Consider the following 6,815-nt stretch of genomic DNA (forward strand, 5'->3'; position numbering starts at 1 on the left):
CCTTGAACGGCCCGTGCGTTTCACCACGTGTAAGAGTGCTACGATCGTTACAGCCATTGTCTCTAAACCACTGGAGCAGTGTCTGATACTTCCAGCAAGGAGCACGCCATGGCCCAAGGGTCTTCTTCCAGGCCTCGACTGCATGCGCCAGTGAAGCACGTACAACTACCTGAACAAAGAGACAAGACATTGTAATGTTACATATAGAATTATGAGAAAAAAAAGAATTCTGTCATGTTTATAAATAACTCTTATGTTAATATAATCCATCTCATCTTTTTTTAAACCGTCCCCTATACTACTTCTTCTCCTCCCTGCCTCCTTCTCTCTTCTTCCTCCCCCTCTCTCTCTCCCTCTACCTCCCTCTCTTCTCGTCTTACCTCTCCCTCTCCTTTCTCTCTCCTCTCCTTTCTCTCCTCTCCCCTCTCCCCTTCTCGTCCTCCGCTCCCCTTTAAGATTGAAGAGAACAAGTGGTCAGAGTAGGTTTCAGTTCCTCCCCTTTAAGATTGAAGAGAGAAAGGGGTCAGAGTAGGTTTCAGTTCATCCCCTTTAAGATTGAAGAGAGAAAGGGGTCAGAGTAGGTTTCAGTGGTCATAATTTAAGAGAAAGGGGTCAGAGTAGATTTCAGTTGTCATAATTTAAGAGAAAGGGGTCAGAGTAGGTTTCAGTGGTCATAATTTAAGAGAAAGGGGTCAGAGTAGTTTTTTTTAAAGGGTTTCAAATCAACATAATCATGTGTGCCTGTGTGTGTGTGTGTATTTTCATTAAAGAAAACACAAGAACGCACGCACGCACACACACACACACACACAGGCAGGCAGGCAGGCAGGCAGGCAGGCAGGAGGTTACCATAGGTGCTAAGCAGGCCCTCATGCTGGACCAGCAGGCCGATGGTGTGGAGCTGCCTGAGGAAGCCGTCGTCACAGAGACAGTTCCTCAGCTTGATGACGAAGCCACAGATCAGAGCTGACAGCTACATAGTGGAAAACACCAATACAACTGTCAATAACCTATACAACTATAATCATCTATATAATCATCTGTCAAACATCTATAATAACAAAGTTATTGACCAATACAATAACAACGTATATTATAGAACAGCAATTAAATCCATCTAGTTATGCTGCAGTGCAAGAGTGGTRTTGTGTGAGTGTGTACACATGCATGTGTGTGTAYCTGCGCGTGTGTGTGTGTAAACCCACCGTCTGACAGAAGACCACATCTCTTCGGTACTGTAGCGTGAGGTTCATGGCGATGGTGGGAGCACTGTCCTGCATTAGGAGGAACACCATGGACTTCTTAGCCTTGTCACTCATCAGAGACACACACTCTGACAGGGTAGTCAGGAGAGGGTACAACGCCTCACTCCATTCACCTGGTACAGACAGGAGAGAAGGTTATTACCAGTTATTCAATACACACACACACACACGCACGCACACGCACGCACGCACACACACACAACACACCACACAACAACACACACACACCACACACACACCACACCACACACACACACACACACACACACACAACACACACACACACACCACACACACACACACACACACACACACACAACACACACACACACACAATCTTGTCTTACCTGGGAGGCTTTTCTTTTTACCTATGTCTGGGCTGCTGTCTAGAGGGGAGAGAAGAGCATACATCAGTGTAATAACATCAGTGTAATTAATCATCCAGTGTTTATAAACCAGTGTAATAACATAGTGTAATAACATCAGTGTTATAACATCATGTTATAACACTCAGTGTAATAACATCAGTGTAAAACATCAGTGTTAATAACATCAGTGTGTATAAATCATACAGTGTAATAACATCAGTGTAATAACATTCAGTGTGTATAAACATCAGTGTTATTAACATCAGTGTAATAACATCAGTGGTAAAACATCCAGTGGTCTATTAACCATCAGTTGTAATAACATCAGTGTAATAAACATCAGTGTTAAACCATCAGTGTTATAACATCAGTGTAATAACATCAGTGTTATAACATCAGTGTAATAACATCAGTGTAATAACATCAAGTGTTATAACATCAGTGTAATAACATCAGTGTTATAACATCAGTGTTAATAACATCATTGAATAACATCAGTGGTAATAACATCAGTGTTAATAACATCAGTGTATAACATCAGTGTTATAACATCAGTGTATAACATCGTGTAATAAACATCAGTGTAATAACATCAGTGTTATAACATCAGTGTTATAACATCATGTTATAACATCAGTGTCATAACATCGAGTTTATAACGATCATGTTATAACATCAGTGTAATAACATCAGTGTATAACATCAGTGTTAATAACATCAGTGTAATAACATCAGTGTTATAACATCAGTAATAACATCAGTGTTATAACATCAGTGTTATAAACATCAGTGTTAATAAACGATCAGTGTTATAACATCAGTGTTTAATACATCAAGTGTTATAACATCAGTTTGTAATTAACATCAGTGTTATAACATCAGTGGTAATAACATCAGTGTTATAACATCAGTGTAATAACATCAGTGTTATAACATCAGTGTAATAACATCAGTGTTATAACATCAGTGTTATAACATCAGTGTAATGAACATCAGTGTTTATAAACATCAGTGTAATAACATCAGTGTATGTCTGCTAGTTAAAGCGTGGATGTTACAATATAGAACAGTCAAAGTGGCCGTGGAACCTACAGTGCTTTTTGTCTTTCATGGGTTTGATTGACATGTGGTGCTCAGATGAGGGAATGATCAATGATGATGATGGAGGAAGAAGGGATGATGAAGATGTCGATCCCAGGTGTATCCAGAAGGCTTCCCTGTTTCCATGGATACCTCATGGATACCACACACATTCACTTTTATCCCCTAACCTCAACTTCTTCCAACCAATACACCCACCGCCCCCCGCCCGCCCACCCGCCAACCGACCTACCCATCCATCCACCCACCCACCTATTCATCCACCCATTCCATCAATCATTCCCAAACACAGTTTTTTGGAAATTTTGCAAATGCATTACAAATAAAAAACTGGAAACTACCCCTCAATCAGTTAGATTGAAAATCAGGAGATGCAAGAATGTCTAGTTAAATAGCCTATTTCACTTCAATAGATTCCATTTGACTAGTATGTGAACGTATGTGTATGTTTACTTCTCTTAGTAGTGGCGTTGGTCAGCTGCTGAGCATCCAGGAACACATCCTCACTGCTGCTGTCACTCTGCATCCTTGTCTTTGGCCAGCAGTCTTTCCACCCTTGGATCACACATCCAGACTCTTAATATCTACATTTAACCACACCTTCTCCTGGAGGTAGAGAGGGTGGGTCAGAGGGCAGTGGAGGGAGGAGCGCGACAGAAAGATAGAGGATTTGAAATATGAAATAAACTTTGTATATTACAGTCGTGGCCAAAAGTTTATGAGAATGACACAAATATTTAATTTTCACAAAGTCTTGCTGCCTCAGGTTTGTATGATGGCAATTTGCATATACTCCCAAATGTTATGAAGAGTGATCAGATGAATTGCAATTAATTGCAAAGTTCCTCTTTGCCATGGAAATAAACTGAATCCCCAAAAACATTTCCACTGGCATTTCAGCCCTTCCACAAAAGGACCAGCTGACATCATGTCAGTGATTCTCTCGTTAACCACAGGTGTGAGTGTTGACGAGGACAGGGCTGGAGATCACCTCTGTCATGATGGTGAGTTCGAATAACAGACTGGAAGCTTCAAAAGGAGGGTGCTGCGAATCGTTGTTCTTCCTCTGTCAAACATAGTTACCTGCAAGGGAAACTTGTGCCGTCATCATAGCTTTGCACAAAAAGGGCTTCACAGGCAAGATATTGCTGCCAGTAAGATTGCACCTAAATCAACCATTTATCGGATCATCAAGAACTTCAAGGAGAGCAGTTCAATTGTTGTGAAGAAAGGCTTTCAGGGTGCCCAAGAATGTCCAGCAAGCGCCAGGACCGTCTCCTAAAGTTGATTCAGCTGCGGGAATCGGGGCACCACCAGTACAGGAGCTTTGCTCAAGGAATGGCAGCAGAGCGGTGTGAGTGCATCTGCATGCACAGTGAGGCAAATACTTTGGAGGATGGCCTTGGTGTCAAGAAGGCAGCAAAGAAGCCACTTCTCTCCTGGAAAAGACATCAGGGACAGACTGATATTCTGTCAAAAGGTACAGGGAATTGGACTGCTGAGACTGGGTAAAGTCATTTTCTCTGATGAATCCCCTTTCCGATTTTTGGGGCATCCGGAAAAAAGCTTGTCCGGAGAGACAAGGGGAGCGGCTACCATCAGGTCCTGTGTTCATGCAACAGTAAAGCATCCTTGAGAACATTCATGTGGTGGGGTTGCTTCTCGGCCAAGTGAGTGTGCTCACTCACAATTTTGTCTAAGAAACACAGCCATGAAATAAAGAATGGTACCAACAAACATCCTCCGAGAACAACTTCTCCCAACCATCCAGGAACAGTTTGTGACGAACCAATGTCTTTTTCCAGCATGATGGAGCACCTTGCCATAAGGCAAAAGTGATAACTAAGTGGCTCGGGGAAAATAAAACATCGATATTTGGGTCCGATGGTCCAGGAAACTCCCCAGACCTTAATCCCGTTTGAGAACTTGTGGTCAATTCCTCAAGAGGTGGGAGGACAAACAAAAACCCACAAATTCTGACAAACTCCAAGCATTGATTATGCAAGAATGGGCTGCCATCAGTCAGGATGTGACCCAGAAGTTAATTGACAGCATGCCAGGGCGGATTGCAGAGGTCTTGAAAAAGAAGGGTCAACACTGCAAATATTGACTCTTTGCATCAACTTCATGTAATTGTCAATAAAAGCCTTTGACACTTATGAAGTGCTTGTAATTATACTTCAGTATGCCGTAGTAACATCTGACAAAAATATCTAAAGACACTGAGGCATCAAACTTTGTGAACATTTATATTTGTGTCACAAAACTTTTGGCCACGACTGTACATTCTATACAATATTGTTGTTATTCTCAATTGTTGAACAGAAAATGATCAAGGTCTCCTTACCCAGTCGTCCTCATGCCAGTCAGCCTGGAGGGAGGAGCGCTTGCCTCTCCCCCTCTCTCCCTCCACGTATACTGAGTGGCGAGGGGAGATGGAGTGACGCGAGGGGGAGGTGGATTGACGTGAGGGGGAGGTAGAGGAGCGACAGGGTGAGGTAGAGGAGCGACAGGGGGAGCGGGACGGAGAGGGGGTGAGGGACGATGGGGAGGGAGTGCCCTTCTGGGCGATGCATTCCGGCCGGGCGGCAGTAAGGGCTAGGATGGCTGAGGACAGCAGCTTAGAGTCACAGACTGTCACCAACTGACGAGTCTGGAGAAGGGGAGAGAGATGGAGGAGAGACAGAGAGAGAAGAAGAGACATGGAGGAGAGAGGGAGAAGAGGAGAGAGATGGAGGAGAGACATGGAGAGGAGACAGGGAGTGGAGGAGACAGGGAGATATACAGTATAATAGTGTGTATTAATACAGTGAAATACATTCATTGCATAGATACATGAGGGCATTTCTCAATGCTTCTCTCCCTTCTCTTCTCCCTCCCTCCTTCTCCCTCCCCTCCCTCTCTCCCCCTCTCCTACCTTCTCAGAGAGGATGGCGAGGGTTCTCTCCAGAGCGTTGGCTGAGCGTTCCTTGGCAGCGCGGGACAAACGTTCGGTGTAGTAGCAAACCTGAGTCTTCAAGGTGTTGACCTGACCAATCAGCTCCTTCGCTCTCAACACGTCCCGAGGCAGGTAGGCCACCGGCTTAGAGGTAGACCCAGCACTGCTGCAAGGTGTGTGTGTGTGAATATGTGAGTGAGAGAGAGAGATTGAGATAGAGTTAAAGAGAGAGAGAGAGAGAGAGAGAGAGAGAGAGAGAGAGAGAGAGAGATCAGGAGTGAACACATCTACCCACAATGCATGCATAAACAGACCAGGTGACAGAGCTCACCATTCCTCCTCATATGCGCTGATCAGAAAGCAAGAAAAAAAGGGCACAATTCAGTCAAAGGTTCTACATCTAAATCAATGATAACAATGAAATCTGGAACTGATGTGCCTATAGCAGGATTTCTCGATTGGCAGCCCCAATTGATATTATTCGGACCCCCAAATTTCTCAGCAAAAAATAAATAAATATATTTATAATTTTAGTTGGACATAAACACCTGTACAATCACCAGGGAATCATCTCAAAATGATTTTAATTGACAAAATCTGTTCTCAAGTATTCCCATCCATGAATAGATATGTTTTTTGATATGTGATCATATCCCAATATGATCAAGATGTGAAGTTATTCTTTCTTTGTCAAATAGAATATCTGTTTGGGCTTTGTGTACAAATKATTTAGAACTATGTTCCGACCCCCGACCATAAGCTCAAGGAAAAATACAGTCTGCGACTGAAAGTAATTAGGGATCAGTAATCAGCTGATCAGTAATCAGCTGGTCTATTGTCTGTACTCACTGTTTCCTAGCCTCCTCAAACTTGTGGATGAGTTTCCGGAGACCACAGTGCTTAAAGCCTTGGTAGTGGGCTGCTGGGGCCCCTATAGTTACTACGTCATATGTCCTGTCTAGGAAAGGAGACGGAGGGAAGTGGAGGGAGAGGGGAGGGAGGGAGGAGGAGAGAGGGGAGAAAGGAGAAAGGAGAAAGGGAGGTAGAGGGGAAGAGAGTACTTTTACACAGATATAAACAGAGAATTACATTGAACCAGATGGATATAATTATGGATATAAAGGACATGAAGACTGATAGATA

The 6,815-nt window shown here is 43.4% G+C and overlaps 1 pseudogene; it reads right to left on the reverse strand.

Moving 5' to 3' along the window:
- Positions 1 to 6,815, reverse strand: part of LOC111971850 (inositol polyphosphate-4-phosphatase type I A-like) — a 53,724-nt pseudogene that overhangs the window by 3,989 nt on the left and 42,920 nt on the right.

Source organism: Salvelinus sp. IW2-2015, linkage group LG2 (genome assembly GCF_002910315.2).
Source record: "Salvelinus sp. IW2-2015 linkage group LG2, ASM291031v2, whole genome shotgun sequence".
Taxonomy (NCBI): Eukaryota; Metazoa; Chordata; class Actinopteri; order Salmoniformes; family Salmonidae; genus Salvelinus; species Salvelinus sp. IW2-2015.